At 36.5% G+C, this 17,352-nt stretch overlaps 1 non-coding gene across 1 annotated transcript; it reads left to right on the top strand.

Annotated features, from left to right (window-relative positions):
• The first annotated feature begins 3,615 nt into the window (after positions 1-3,615).
• LOC122094564 lies at positions 3,616-3,722 on the top strand. Its single transcript, XR_006144879.1, has one exon. It is a non-coding gene; the product is annotated as a small nucleolar RNA R71 (small nucleolar RNA).
• The last annotated feature ends 13,630 nt before the right edge of the window (positions 3,723-17,352 follow it).

The raw sequence follows: 17,352 nt of genomic DNA, 5'->3' as shown, positions 1-17,352 counted from the left end.
TTACGGTTGGGATTAACAGTTTTCTCCAAGATTTGTTTGATCTGCCTATTAGACACCTCCACTTGGCCACTAGTTTGGGGGTGATAAGGGGTAGATAACTTATGAGTGATCCCATACTTTTTCATTAAGGCCTCAAAAGGCCGATTACAAAAATGAGTACCCCTATAACTAATTATTGCACGTGGTGCACCAAAGCGGGAAAAAATATTCTCTTTGAGAAACTGGACCACCACTTTGTGGTCATTAGATTTACAAGGTATGGCCTCTATCCATTTAGAAACATAATCAACGGCCAAAAGTATATACAAATTCCCAAAGAATTAGGGAATGGTCCCATAAAATTGATGCCCCAAAATCAAAGATCTCAACTATTAAAATGGGGTTGAGAGGCATCATGTTCCTTTTATTGATACGGCCAAAAGACTGGCAGGCGGGGCAAGCCTTGCAAAAATCAAAAGCATCTCTAAAAAGAGTGGGCCAATAAAATCTGCATTGGAGAACCTTTGCGGCAGTCTTCTTGGGTCCAAAGTGTCCACCACATGCATGATCATGACAAAAAGAGAGAATGGAATGTTGCTCATGATCAGGAACACATCGTCGGATAATCTGATCCGGACATATCTTAAACAAATAAGGATCATCCCAGAAAAAGTGTTTAACTTGGGAATGAAACCTATACTTATCTTGGGTGGACCAGTGATCCGGAATCACACTTGAAACTAAGAAGTTGACAATGTCAGCAAACCATGGTTCACTGGACATTGCAAATAATTGTTCATCTGGAAAGTTCTCATTGACTGGAGAATCAACAGTCAAGGAATTGGGAAGCCGGGATAAATGGTCTGCAACTAGGTTTTCAACTCCTTTCTTATCCCTAATTTCTAAATCAAACTCTTGCAAAAGTAAAACCCACCTAATGAGACGGGCTTTGGCATCCTTCTTCTGAACTAGGTATCTGAGGGCAGAATGATCAGTATATACCACCACATGTGAACTAACTAAGTAAGACCGAAACTTTTCTAATGCAAACACAATAGCTAAAAATTCTTTTTCAGTGGTTGTATAATTGAGTTGTGCATCATTTAAGATCCTACTAGCATAGTAAATGACAGTGGACAACTTATTAATCCTTTGACCCAAAACTGCTCCTATGGCAAAATCCGAAGCATCACACATCAGTTCAAAAGATTCAGTCCAAACAGGTGTTTGAACAATGGGTGCATTGGTTAACTCCTTCTTAAGTTGCTTGAAAGATTCTAGGCACTCTTTGAAAAACTCAAAAGTCTGATCTTTGGCAAGTAATGAGGTAAGAGGTCGGGCTAACTGACTAAAGTTCTTAATAAATCTTCTGTAGAAGCCTGCATGCCCTAGAAAGGACCGAACATCCTTAACAGATTGAGGAGGTGGTAAATTATCAATTAAATCCACTTTGGCTCTATCTACCTTAATTCCCTCCTTGGATATTACATGGCCTAAAACAATACCAGATTTAACCATAAAATGGCATTTCTCCCAATTTAAAATGTTCCATATGGTCTTATGTTGGTCCTCTAAAGCAATTGGGATCTGGTTATAGCCGGAATATCCATCAAGAAAACAATAGTATTCATGTCCAGTTAACCTCTCTAACATCTCTGATTGGACATGGGTTGGAATTAGTTCATTATTGGCATTGGGAACTACAGTCACCCAGACTTCTTAGGCACTACGTGAACTAGGCTTACCCATTGGCTGTTAGAAATTTGATAAATTATTCCATGATCCAAGCACTTTAGGATCTCTTTCTTAATGGCTTCCATCATCACTGGGTTAGCTCTTCTTTGGAGTTCCATGGATGGTTTGGAATCCTCCATAAGATGTATATGATGTTGCACAATAGGACTTATACCCTTAATATCAGCCATGGTCCAACCTAGGGCTTTCTTATTATCTTTTAACACTTTAAGTAACTCCTCTTCCTGGCTAGAAGTCATTTGAAGAAATTATTACAGAAAGAGTCTGGTCAGGCCTTAGGAAAGCATACCTCAAATTAGATGGCAACTCCTTAAGATCTAGCTTAGGGGGCTTAACTATGGAAGGTTTGGTAATGAAATTGGAAAGGGGTCCTAAGGGCTCCACAGGTGTGAAGACTCAAGACTTTAGAAAAGAAATTTTCACTATCATCATCCAACTCATCCATACACTCTTGAAATTCTGAATCAAAATCAATATCAAAGTTGGTAACTAAATCATCAGAAAAATCCATCCTTATACTTGGCTGCTATAGGCTGAGTAATTATGGAACTAATGTTACCTGTCAAGAACGCCTTTTTGGGCACACTAGTGATACGTTTGTGAGTACACAAATCTTTCAGTACCTTTGCATAGGCGGGGATATGGGATATGACATCCAAAAGAAGGATGTTCACTTCTACCTTTTTGAAGACTTCTAAAATTTTGTCCATGGAAGCAGTCTTCCTTTTGTTTACCAAGCGATTAGGAAATGGGACAGGATGAACATAAGGACTGTTAGGGATTTGTCCCTGTTCAGAAAAATCATTTTTGGTTTCCTCAACCAAATCATCTTTAGTTTCAGAAAAATCTTTAGGTTCATCAGACGAACCTGAAACAAGAGGCACACTTGTGTCCTTAACTGAAGGAGAGTTAACATGAGTAATAGATGTGGAAGATTTAGGAACCCTCTGTAAGTACTCTCTACCACTCCTAAGGGCATAAACAACATTACATTGGTTAGAGAGCCCTTATTGGGTCTGACCTTGTACTATATTCAGTGGTGCATTAGTTGATGTTTGTGAACTAACAGGCTGATGATGCCTAGGGTTAGGCTCTAGTTGATTGGGTAAAGTTCTTTTCTCCCTCTCACGCATAATTGAGACAACTTGAGTGAGTTCTCTCGTAAGATTTTGATGGCTTGTCATGAGGAGGGCCATATTTTTTTCCAAGTCACTTATTCTACTTGCCTCTCCAGTGTTGGTAAACCCAGGGGGTTGCTGATAAGATGATAGGAGAGGGGCCCTAGGAAAACTCGCCTGAGGTCCTACATTTGACCTAGGAAAAGTATTTTGAGAAAAAGATTGTTGTGCAAAGGGAGGCCTTTGGAGTCCAGGTTGACCTTGATTATGGAAATTGGAAGGCCCTACTTGGTTGCCCTGATTCCAAGAGAAATTTGGGTGATTTCTCCATCCTGGATTGTAGGTGTTACTATATGGATTATTCTGGTATAAGGCATTAACACTATCATTAGAAGTGCCCCCAGAGGTGTTGGGGCATTCTTCTATGACATGTCCAGGGGATTGGCACCAAGCACAAATCTTAACCAAATTGACTGATGATGGCTCTCTAGGAACAATAGCCTCAATCCTCTTGATTAGGCTATCCAAATGGGCTTCCTTGGCTACTATCCCATCCACAAAATATCCTTTTCCTCCTATGGTTCTGTCACTCTCTTGGGTTGATTCCCACTCACGGGTTTTGTCAGCTAAGTCAAGTAAGAATTCTCATACCTTTCCTTCATCTGTAAAGGATGTGAATCCCTTAGGGCACATAGACTCTATCATTTGTTTAGTTGGGTAATCAATACCCTCATAAATTATTTGACATAAATGCCAGAGGTCTAGGCCATAGTGAGGGCATTCTTGGAGTAGATCCTTGAATCTCTCCATAAGTTTGGAAAATGACTCACTAGGCTTTTGCCTAAACTGAAGGATATCACTTTTAAGCTTATTGGTCTTGTGAGTTGGGAAAAAATTCTTAAGGAAGACAACTGTGAACTGTTCCCATGAGGTTATGGAATTTGTGGGTAACCCATACAACCACTTCTTAGCTTGGTCTTTCAATGCAAAAGTGATAAACCTAAGTTTAACAGCATCATCAGAAAGCTGTTGGATCTTAATTAGAACACATACCTCTTCAAATTCTATTAGAAATAAGTATGCATCCTCAGAGGTTAACCCATGGAAGTGGGGCAACATAGTGATGTATTGAGATTTGAGTTCAAAATTATTGCCCTGAGCTTGTGGTAGAACTATGCAGGAAGGTTGGGCTGTTCTAGCAGGGTAGAACCTATCTTTCAGAGATTTAGGTGAAGGGTTTTGCTGTTGGTCTCCTATATTGAAGGGTTTTAAAGAGAGCAAATGTATTAGGTCACTACTTGTTGGATCTCTTCTTTCTAACCGATTCTTAGTATTACCTACCCACCTAACACTCATACAACAGAAAACTACCCGCAACTAAAGTAAGACAAGCACAAAATAATAGATAGCAAAACTCTTTTTTTTTAATGATTTTTATTTATTTTTTTTATTTTTTTTGCTTTTTGGGAGCTTACCGGCAGGGATTTAGGTTGCTCAGGTCAATTCCTGAGGTACTGCTACAGGGCGAAACCTTTCTTTATCATACTGTGAGGTATGGCGACATCCACTGATATAACTATTATTACAAGTTGTTCTTCTCAAGAATTCAATAAAAGAAAAGGAAAAAAATATAAAAAAAGCAAACAAAGCACTCCGATTTACCAAAAGAAAGTGAAAAATAATATGGAACTGTCTCCCCGGCAACGGCGTCAAAAACTTGTTTGAGATTTAAAATGTAACCGCAAGCGTACGGATCAGTGTAGCTACGGGTCGAACATAGGGAGAGCAGCCACTTTATTTTTTATTTCTTTTAATAATGCGAAAGTGAACCGATTAATGGCTATGATCTAATTCTAATTACCGTCCTAAACATATGTATCTAAAATAACGTCCTAACCATTCGTCATCTAAGAATTTAAAGACGCAAGCCACGCAATTAAAATTAAATAAATAAATAACTGAAAATAAACAACCCACGCAATTAAAATTAAATAAATAAATAACTGAAAATAAACAACCCACGCAATTAAAAAAAATAAATAAATAAAGGAAAAAAATGTTGAAATAAAAATAAAGTAAAAGAAAGGGGATAAAGCTAGAGAAAGACTCACAAGTAGGTTTCTCTACTAAGCCCGAGGGATGCATCATAATATGAGCTTCCCTACTTGACCAGAGAGTCACTCTTACAAGGGTTACTCTACTTGATTTTAGGAAAAGGGAGACAATTAAAATAAAAGCAATAAATTGATGGTTCTATGGCTAGGAGAGGCAAAGCCAACACATACACTAGCCATGAACCTTGGGGGAAAGGGATAGCAATAATGTAACGACTGAAAATAAAAATCCTAAATTAAGAAAGAAAAGGTAGTCAGAAGAGGGAATGAGAGGGGGGAGAGAAGACTATTAAAGGAGCCTACTTACTTGAATCAATGCTTGAACTTGAAAAAAAAATTGCTCCACGGCTCGTGATCTTGTCACCTAGATCTAAGCCTAGAACTATAACTTAAAAAATTACAACTCAATTGCATAAATCATAAACATAAAAAGGCTGAATAAGAATAAAAGAGTGCTTGCATTAATTGACATAAAAAACTATTAAAAAAGTGATTAAAGCAAAAATATAGAAGAACTAAAACTAAAGAGTGAGAGAGGGAGAGAGAGAGAGCAACTAAAAGAAAAAAAAAAAACTAGAAGAAGAATGAATTGTCTCCCCTCCTCTTACATGAATTGTATTTATAGGGAGTGGGCAGGTAGGGTAACAAATTTCTCTTTCCTAAAAGGGAAAAACCCACAATTGATTGTGAGATCTTTTGAGTCCAAAAGTGCTAAGATGGAGGAGAGAGAAGAGAGAAATAAACTTGGAGAAATTTCCTATAATTTTTTTGCTTATTTTATTTTCTTTTTTTTTTCTAATTTATTTGTCTTCTTTTTCTCCCTCCATGGGACGATTTTCTTCTTGCTTTGTGTGATTTGGACAATATTTTGGTGATGATGTGGAGGAGAGAGAAGATTTGGACAATCTTTATTTCTCCATTTTTTTTTTCTTTCCTTTTTTTTTTCTTCTCTTCTTTTTTGCTTGCTTCTAATTTGATATGAAAATCCCCTCCATGCCCTTAGTGCTTTAAGTGAGTGAAAAGCAAAAAATCTTCAACAAAATTCTCTAAAAAAAACAACCATGAGATTCGAACTTGAGACCTCTTGGTGAGCAAGGGAATTTTGCACACCATAGCTCACCAACTACACTAGGTAGTTGTTGTTACCAAAAATGAATCTTCAATCACTTAAAGATGTGGTCCATCGATCCTTGTTGGCATTTGAAGTATTCTTTGTGCCTCTGAGACAATTGCAAACGGGCTGGTTCTGCATCTCAGTTCAGTTTTGATCCATTATTCTTTTTCTGGCCTGAAAAGAATAATCACTTGTATGAGTAACCAAAAAAATGCGTACTTTTAATTGGACATGTCCATCTTGCTTAAAATTTTGTCCTCTTCGCAACCAAGAAAGAAATAGGACCTCTTTACGTGTAAAATTTGAGATATAGTGCCCGATAGTCCTTAAGGCCTTGAAAATATAAAACCTGCGAAAAGAGAGTAAAACCCAAGGTAGCTCCATTCTAAATATGTAAAATGCATGTTTTACTACCCTAGATTTCACACATAAATGTACTCATCATGAGTCTACTTTCAGAAGCAATAAGAATCGGTTATTTGGAATTATATATAAAAAGTTATGACTCCCGCACTAAGGTAAGGTAAATCTGTCAGAGTAGACTCCAGTCTGAATTGGGTGGTTAAAGCTACATGATTTTGGAGCTTTTGTTTGACCTTTCTTAAGTGGATTTTGGGGATTTCTTTCATAGCTTCTTGAAGAACAAAAAGAAGAAAAACCCTAGAGGAGAAAAGAGAAGAAGAAGCCAAGTGTTTATGTGCTCTCTCATGCCCAAATCTTGAGAAACACTTTTGTTCGAAGATTTTTGTGTATTGAATGCTTTAGTGCCATCACCACCAAGCTTGAGAAGCCATTAAAGACAACATTGAAGGTTGAAGAGGGGTTTTTGGAGTTCATTAAAGACAATGAAACTTCCTGTGTGTGATAGAAGATGAAGAAGAAGAAGAAGGAGGAGGAGGAGGAGGAGGAGGAGGAGGGGGAGGAGGCAAAGAAGAGGGACCACCATCTTCAACTCTTGAAGGTTCAATATTTTCCATTAAGATTATTAAAGACAAAGAAGCTCCTTGTGTGTGATAGAAGAAGAAGAAGGAGAAGACAAAGAAGATGATGAGCCATCTTCTTCTCTTGAAGGTTTTGTTAGGGATATACCGACACTCCTATAGTTGATTTTGATGATAACAAACATGTGAAGGTATTTCACAATTTATCTTCAAGTATTGTTTTGTAGAGACTTCATATCAAATATCGAATTTGATAAATGAAAAGAAGAATAAAGATTGAAGTCATCAAGTGAGGAGTACAGCAGGTTGGTATCAATACTTGAAGAAGGTATTAGACGATATCAAGCTTTAAGACATCAAGAAATGAAGCTCATCTCTCAAGACAAGGACCAACAAATGAATTAATTGAAGAAGAAGTGCTTAGAAGTGGAAGATCTAAGTAAAGAAGCTCAATGAAGATCTTCTAGGATAGAATAGTCTTTTATATATAATATGTAATCTTCCAAAATATATACGTGCACACAGATCATGCATTTGCATTGCACCATGCTATAATGACCTTAGGACATACTTTGACCAAGTATGAAAGTCCCTAAGTGGTTAAGAACATATTAGGAAAAATATGTTCTAGTGAAATTTTGTGAAAACTATATTGACCTGATTCAAGGGCATTTTGGGTAATATTAAATTCAATATCAGGAGATGAACCCTCATAAAAGTTGTAGGAAATCGAGTCACGATTCCAACACAAATTGAATCAGGTCAATCTGAGGTCGGACCAAAAAGATATGGCCAAAATACTAACGACTGGTCAGTATGATAGTATTCTGTCAAAATCTGGACATGCCAGGAGACAGTCGACCAGCTGGAACCCCTAGTTGATCGGCACTATCCCAGACCATAGCTGGACGACTGGAAAAATCCTTCGATCGATCGGTGATTGCCTGAAAGTGCCTTAACGGCTATATTTTGCCTCAATGGCTCTTGGCAGTCGATCGGCTATCGATGGTGGTCGATTGGTGGACCCAGAATATGACCGTTTGAGTAAGATTTACTGCCCAAAATGACCACCTAAGCTCACCTATAAATACCTGTAATGCTACTCATTAATTAACAATTAATCTCAACCTTGAAGGAGCATTATTTAAGCATTAGAAGTGAGAATTGGACACTATCTCTTGAGTTCAAGTTCTTCATTTTTCATTCAAGAGGAACTCAAGACCATCTACAAGTCTTCATCTACATCTTGACATTTGTATTGCAAGCATTAAGAATACTTCAAATGTGCATTCTATCATCATTGCATATTTCATTTGGACCACAACGGAGGTAATCCTTTATTATTCCACTTCTCTTATTTCTCTATTTTTATATTAAATCTAGATTGTACTTAGGCTTTTGTAAAGGATTCTCTTATCCTTAAAAAAGTGTAAGGTGCCTCTCTACCTTAAAGATGATTGTAAGGTAAGGTGCCTTTCTACCTTAAAGGAGATTGTAAGGTGTCTCTTTATCTGTAAAGGGGATTGTACGGATACTCTTATCTTTAAGAGATTGTAAAGGTTTTTCTCCCTACCTACTATATTGAAAGGAAAGAACTAGTAGAATATCTTACAAGAGGATTTTGTAGGGAGTGGACTGGACTCGGATTGAGTCGAACCATTATAAATCTTGGTGTTGTGTGATTGTGTTTATTTTACTTATCCCGCAACATTTTAATTTGCAATCACACTTGGAAATATTATTTCAAAAAAATTAAATTTCCACTAGCATAACCTATTCACTCTCCTCTAAGTTATTTCAAATTCAAGAATAGCCATCAAAGAGGAAAAGTTGAAGATTCCAGTGTATCTAAGAATCTCATAGAAGCTCTCCACCCTTGCTAGTCAAGGGAGGTAATCTTTGCTCACCAAGACCGTTTTGTATGACCTAAGTTGTTAAAGTTGTGTAACCTAAGGTATTGATTGTAAGGGGAGGGACTTGTACTCATATTTATCATCATATACATTGTAAATGGGGTAAAACCCTAGCCTCAGTACTATCTCAGGTTGAAATAGGTGTCATAGCACCTGGACTGTTGTAACAATCACAAGCTAATTGAGTATTGAGCAAAATACGAAACGCATAAAGGGTATTGCTTTGTGGAATAGGCAGTGAGTCGAACCACGTATATCTTGTGCCATTTGTGTATGCTTTGTATATTGGAGTGCGTGGATTGTGAACGCGTCCAGGATGGGTATGTTTGTTTGGTAGACTTGGCCACTGAGTGGTGCAAGGAGGATAAACATATGATTGTGTGTGTTAAACAGAATACATGGTAGCTTTAAACAGACATCTCTAAGAAAGATTTTATAGACATTGTTCACCCCCCTCTCTCAATGTCAACTTGGGATTAATAATGCGGTTTCTTGAGGCACCCGAGCTGCAATGTGAAAATTCTAGGCTGAACTGTAATGTGGAGAGTCTTAGGCCATCTATAATTATCAAGTTGGCTGAACATTCCATGCCTTCCCCCCCCCCTTTTGTACTTTCGGGTATTGGTATACATTAGAAATTGAAATTTCATTTTCTAACCTTAAGAGTTTCTTGCCCCTGTATTTGGGCATAGGCAAGATCAGAATAGCAGGGTTCTTCCCCCCTGCCCCCCACCCACCCACCCACCCAATTTTTTTTAAATCACATAATGACAGTAGGCAATGGATTCACAAAAATAATTTGGTGATGCCCACAACAAAATATTGCCCCAATCAAAATATCATATTTAGAAGGTTGGATATTGTCCATTACTTCTATTTCTGTTGTTTGGTTTATTTGTTTCCGGATCATGCATCTAGAGCCTAATCTTATATTTATAGTCCTCTACCAAATGGTTTTTAAATTGACAACAATGGTATTTCAGTTGTATGAACTTCTGCATGGTATTGTAGTTTGAATTTTCTTAAATTGTTTCTTTGCTTAAACCTGCAATTCCTCATTTCTTTAGTCGGATTTGTTGCTGGTTGTTGCTCTCTTTATTTTGTTCTTGATAGTCATTGATTCATTGGTTAGGGTACTATTACTGCTAGGGATATCTGTTAACATTTTTGTGTTGGGATCTTCTTAAATTGTTTTGTTGTCTAACCCCTCCAAGATATGCTCATTTTATTTAGGATGACCTATCTCATTGTCAACAAAGATCGTATTCAACTAATGATCATGTAAGGGGAAATGAGTGTTATTATTACTGTCATGCATCCCATTTATATATAACATGGGACTTGGAGAATTGTAGCCTTCCGGATAAATTGGTTATATATCAACAGTCTGAAAGGAAAAATGTAGAGTTTATGAAAAACCATTGGTTAAGGCCTTTAGAAACTTCACCAAAATTCATGTTGATATTGTGGAGGGAATAAAGAGAGCTAGAGTGCTTTTCATAGACATACAGATGCTAGGAAAAAACTGTTGCCGATAATGCGATGATGGAGAATTCAAGGATTCTACTCAATGGTCCACTGAGAAACGTTATTATAATATCGGGGGATAACAAATTCTCTCGGTCGATCAGGAAATTGGTAAAAATGAGTCGCAATGTACACATCTCTTACGTCAAGATTATCGTTTTAAAGAACTTGGTAAAAATTTACAGTTTAGCAAAAGCAGAATGGATCAATCTTTTTAAGGGTGACAAAAATCCCTTTGTTTTAAAGAAATGAAATGTTCAAAGAACTTGGTAAACAATTATAACATAGCAAAAGCAGAATGGAGCAGTCTTTTTAAGGGTCGCAACAATCCATTTTGTTTCAAAGAATTGAAATGTTCGAGATTTTCATCTAATCTACCCTCTCTTTGTACATCCAGACAAGGGAATCATGAAAGCTCTTAGTTGCAAACTAAATCCCCAACAGGAGGGTAAGATCTACAAAGCTCAACCATTCCCTTTTGTTTTTGTTTTTTTTTGTTTTTTTTTTCCTATGTAGTTCTGTTTCAAAAAAATGAAATGTTCGAAATTGTTATGTAATCTACCCTCTTTTCGTACATCCAGATAAGGGAATCATGAAAGCTCTTAGTTCCAAATTAAATCCCCAACCGGAGGGTAAGATCTACAGAGTTCAATTCCATTCATAATATGCTTCAAGAATTGAGAAATCAATTAGGGCAGAAATTTAAAACTACCTACACGATGTGGTAGTAATTTCAATCCAAAAACAACTACAACTAAATCATGAGCGGTGAGGACTTCTTGACATATATATGACACTTAACATTACATAAAACCCCAGGAGAGGAAATTTCTGTTAAAAAGCAACAAGCATGATGAGTTCTTACATTTGGAGGGTCGACGACTTGCACGTGTCTCTCAAAGCGTTGGATTATCGCCTAGACACGTGGTGCTCGCCTAGGAGTCAGATCCTTGTAGCATTGCCTCTGAATGTAGAGATTGAAATTGAATGCAATGCTATGATCAATTGTGGGATCAGATTTTTGTAGATATGATAAGATTGGTTGTTTCACCAACAAAAGCTTGATCTCTCTATGACCATGGAATGGTGGAGGAATACTCTTTTTACCCATTTTTTCTAAGAGTATTTATCAGTGTAGGCTGTAGGCTACCAAGCTAGATAATGATGAACTGGAGGTGATCAAAAGCTCCCTAATTACCTTTCTGTGGGATACAAGGTTTGATAACTCGGTATTAGGATTGGGATCAGTCAGGGCCGATGCAGATCCAATCCTGATCTGGTACAGAACAAATTCTAATCCAGATTGGTCAGGATTAATGAAAATATCCTTGTTTTCAATTTAAAAAACATTTCCCCAAAAGAATATTACTGAAGTGACTTTTGATGCCCTGAATCTAAGAAAGTCGATTTGATTTTAGATCTAGCTTGGCCTGGGGTAGACTTAACAAGCCCAGCGTAATATTAATTTTGCATAGACCTAGCCTGATATTCAGGTCTAATGATGACCAGACCAAGCTAAATAATTTGTAGTATCGATCACCGCCATTACTGATAGTGATATGGATTTTATTTTTTTCGATGAATAGCGATACTGATTTTGATTGGCCTGATCAGACAATTTTGCCCTCAAAATTTCAATACCAATTTTTTCACTATTTTACCCTCTGGCCTTTATACCATCAATCAGGTATCGATGATACAAATTCCTAAATCCATGCTTAGGCCTTCATACAGGTATATACCCTTTGCTAAGGCCAGCCTAATGAAATGCCACCTTTGTTTGCAACCTTATGACCCTTCCATGTACGTTCACAGGAAAGAGAAATACCTACAAATCCCAAAATAAGGTCTTAGTTTCATGGTCACAAGTCAAGTTTTGGTCCAAATAGAGTTCATCATGTAGCAAAATAAAGCATAAGAAAATCTCAATTCATGGTATCGATGCTAATATTATTGAAAACAATAGCAATACCAATACAACGACCATATCGAAATGATTGGATGATTTTGCACCCAAATACTTATATATATATATATATATATATATAAGAGTTTACCTTCAATAATTTTATAAATCGGTCCAATATCAGCTAGATACCAGTATTGTGGGCAATATGGGTGACCTGTGACCCTCAAGTGGGTTAAACAAGAAACCCACAAGGAGCGAGCAAGGGGTCCACCAAACCACACTTATTGTAATACTATAATTACTATTTTTTATTTTTTATTTTTTTATTTAAGTTGGGGGTTGGATGTTAACATGAAATTAAATCTTCTCTTTTTTTGCCTTTGTGCTATAAATTAAACAAGAAGAATTTCGATTTCTTTGTTTGGTTAATGTGAGACTCAAGACTTCTTCAACCAGCAGAAGTATTAATCATAATTTATTTCTTTCTTCAATTCATTATGTCTCAAAACTCCATAAAGAGAATGGTTAGATAACCTAACTATAATTGAATTATAATATCTGATACTTGATTACCGACACACACACATATATATATATATATATATATATATTTGAAAAAGCAATCCATTAATGTCATCTTTTAAGGGTAGAGAGATCTACCCAAAGAAAAAAGTGTACAGAGAGAATATAAGAACCCCACTTCTCTTAGGGTAAAACGTGTGATCACATGCACGGGACATATAATAAATTAAATTAAAAATAGAATCTTTAGAAGGGAGAAAAGTCATAAGCAGATTTTTTTTATTCTAACAATGGTATCTAGATCTTCGGTATGCCTAGTCTTGTGGGTCCATACTGACCCCACAATCTTATAGATTAAATAAAAAACATATTAAATTGTGTTAATCTAAAAATCACCTCTGAAAACATTAATTAATTAATTAAAAAAAGTAAGAAAATGATTAAAGGAGAGGGTTCTCTAAACATGCAGCATAAGAGATTAAGAGTGCATCAATGAAAAGCGAGAAAGTGTTTAAAGACACAAGAGATGTCATTTCTTAAAGGGAGATAATGAGAGGGTGCAAGTGAGCCCTCCACCGCCGGTTGAGAGATTTTTTTTTTTAATTATTAAATAATAAATCAAATCTAAAAAGTAAATTGAGGGAAAAGGCTAGGCATAGTGCTATTGTGTTTGCCTCTCTCCTCTCCTACCACTCCAATTAGGGGTGTCAATTCGTGGCCCGACCCGATTAAACCGATCGGGACCGACCATTTATAGATCGGCCCGGCCCAGACCGTTTATTAAACGTGTCAGGCTTGAGCCCGGCCCGTTTATAAATGGTCAGTCTCGATTTTGCTAATTGGACCGTCGGACGCCCGATCAAGACCGACCGAACAACGCCCGACCGAGACCGGCCTATTGTGCACCGACTTGGCCCGACCCTTTAATGATTATAAAATACCTATTTTACCCCCCAAATTAAAAAATAAAAAGTAAAAAGTAAAGACATGTTCACATTTTAAATAATGGTTATATTTGGTATAATTTATTGATTTATTTTCATTTTTTTGGGCTTGCATGAGTGGGCCGAAATATAAGAGCACATTTTAAAGAGGGTCCATTTAAAAACTGATTAAAGCCCGTTTAACATTAAACATGTCCGTAGCCTGATTAAGGCCCAACTAAAACCCGATTAAGGTAGCCCGATTATAACCCGAGGCCGACCAACCTAATATAAAGTGTACCATGCCCTCAATAACTAAGCCCGATTAGTTAAATGGGCGGACACGGTGTAGCCTTTGAAAGTCTTCAAGACTGATTAAGCCCGACCGAAATCGGACCGGCCCGACCGGTTGACACCCCTAACTCCAATCATAGCCCCACCCATTGGCTGAGGTGCTAGCTTTTGGCTTATGAATTTGCTTCACCAAAATATCATATGGGAAAGGCTGTATCATTCTCTCTCTCTTGACTTTGGAAATGGCACCCATGCCATGGTTTTAAAAATCTGATTGGACAAGATTGCCTGCATCTGATTGGTATCAGCCGAGATCAACTTATGATCTTGATTGATCTAATACCGATCCACTAGTAAGCTATGGTAAAATGGTCCAAAAAAATAGGGTAAATCCATCCGATCCCAGACCAATCTTGATTGTATCCGGATTGGTATAGGTTGAGACTAATCCTAGGTTTTAAAACTTTGCCCCATGGCCTAGCATACCAATCCTCCCATTTGTTGAATAACTAGCTCCAAGAAAAGTAGTTTCAGAAAAACTAGTGGCATGTCCAATCCTTTCCCATATCATATAGTTTTTCTTTTTGAGGAGAGAAAGAAATGAATCTTTCAACTTGTACCCTGTTAATGAAACAGCTGAGATTAGGGATTCTAATGTTGGGGTGCCAAGCAATGATATTCATTAATATGGTGATATTTACAGCATAGTAGCAATAAAAGTTCCTTATCACTTATTACATGATTTTTTAGTAAATCAGTCGGTTTAGTTTGATTTGGTTTGATTTTGATCATATTGAGTTGATTTGGATTAAAATTTAGTTGAAACAAAACCAAATCAATTTCCATCTAGTGGTAATTGGTGTGGTACCGCTACAACTATATGATGCCGCATCTAGTCAGAGGTTCCCTCACCCACTGCGTGATTAGCGAAAGAAAGTAATGTTTTGAATTGACCAAGGAATAGGGACCTGTGGAAGAATATGTTTTTGAGAAAAAAATAAAGGGAAATGTAGCTCATTAAAGCTGTCTTCTTTCACCGGGTGGAATACTCACTTGGTCTTTGTGACTTTGTATATGTTAGATAGATGGGATATGACGTGGACAGTCACGTGTCACATTTTAGAGTTTCTATTGGTCATTACGTAGTAGACCCGTATAGGGACTAAGTACAAACCTAGAGGAGTCAACCAGGGCTAAGACCACATTTTTTGGAAATAAAAAAAATTGATATTAACCAAGCACTAATGCACTTGAGAGGAGTTGATCAAATGATCAACCTTCGGGATTGGATGTGATTTGATCTGAATATTTTCTGACCGAATATAGATACCTCTAGACGAATATGGATGTAAATCAAGCACAATTTTTCAACTGTCCATTTACATCTTTGACTTGTGGAATCCAGACCTCCCCCTCCCCTTCCCCTTCCCCTTGAATGCAATTTGCTCTCAATCCATTTTTTTAAAATTGTTTTAGCTCTTTTCCTCATTCTCCAAAACCCGTCTAAACTTTGAGAATCCTCAAAATCATTATTGAGTATCTAATTAGATCGGATAAATTATTTTTAGATAATTTTTGTATGAATTCAGATACCCTTTGATCGAATACAGATACGGATACAAATTAAATTCAGATTTTCGACTATCCATTTATATCCCCTACTACAAATCGCATGTACAAATGATTTCCCACAAAGAGACTAACTAGGGTGCCTAAACTATAGGCCGCCCTTATGCTAATATTACACTTTTTGAAGTTTAATCAACCTAAACCTAAATATTCATGAACTCAAATTTTGAGTTGCTTAAACTAAGTTGTAGTGGGTCTCTATATTTAAAAGAAGCAACTTTATATTTGTATTGGCTTCAACCGTTTATCGAACCAGAGACCGTATCAAAATTAATCGAACCAGAAAGCAGTCCATCGCTCCACTTTTTGGGATTAGACAATGAATTGGCAAATAAAAAAATCTTTTTTTTTTTTAATTAAAGATATTTTCACACTCTGAGTCTCCAATCCCCCTCCCTCTCCATCATCCACAGACTTCACACCATGGTTTCAAGTATCGGTATTGTATCGGCCATATCATATCGGTATTGGTTGAGAATGATTTTTTATCTTTGACTGATCAAGAACGGTTACCTGTATCGTTTCATGGGTAAAAATAGTAGAAAAAATGTATTTTTTTCTAAAAAGCAAGGGGTAAAAGTGATCGATACCCACCGATCCTCTCCATTACCAATTCAATTCGAATTGAATTAATATCGACAGAGACCAATACCAATACCGATACCAAGAACTAAATCCATGCTCCACACCATGCAATAGACTTACCATCGCTAAGCAACCTTAACCTCTAGGATTCCCAATGTTATTGTATCCAATGACGCTCAATTTGGATGTACTACCGGGCAGTGGCAGCTGCTGCAGCAACAATTCCCTTTGAGTAAGCCTCATACTCCTTTTTTTTTTGGTAGATCTTCATGATAAGGTATGACAAAAAGGGATACAGATATGTATAAGTATAAAATGGATTAGATGTCAATAATATTTATAAAAAAAATACTGAACAAAAAAATTGATAACAATATGGTACACTTTTAATACGTATTTAATAGAATTTCTCTGTAAATACTCAAGAGAAAGAACATGGGCATAAATTCACAATGCAACATACATGTTCATCACCTAATATAAGCTATTTATCAAAAGAAAACCTCGCAACTGAATAAAAACAATATTATAGTTGAAAACTTAATCCCTTACTAAATTTCATAAGATTATTATAAAATACATCAATGTATCATTGACATATCATGTCATCAAACATTAAAAAAAAAAGTATCATCTTTCATAGAACTATGAAAATTTCTTCCACAATAACAAAATAAAATAAAATAGAATTATGAAAATCTCACAAAATATTAGCCATTACAATAATATATATATAATTCAATTTTGCCTCCCTTATTTTTTATTTTTTTTATTTGAATAAGTAGGAAAGGAAACTAACAGTCAAGACACTCAAACTCTAGATCTTCTAATGAGTGCCACAGCTGGTGCACCTGCTGCCCTAGTTTATGATGTTTTATTTTCCATCACGCGCATAGGTGGGTTGATTCTAAAAGATAGTTAAGAGGTAAAGGTGTGCAAATCCTATGTCAACGTGGGTGCATAGAATCTTTTCATTAAGGAAGTTTTTATATGCATTATGTGATTGTAATCTTTTTTTTTTTTTTTTTT

This window comes from Macadamia integrifolia, chromosome 11 (assembly GCF_013358625.1).
Source record: "Macadamia integrifolia cultivar HAES 741 chromosome 11, SCU_Mint_v3, whole genome shotgun sequence".
Lineage (NCBI taxonomy): Eukaryota > Viridiplantae > Streptophyta > Magnoliopsida > Proteales > Proteaceae > Macadamia > Macadamia integrifolia.
This window is presented reverse-complemented; position numbering and strand designations above follow the sequence as displayed.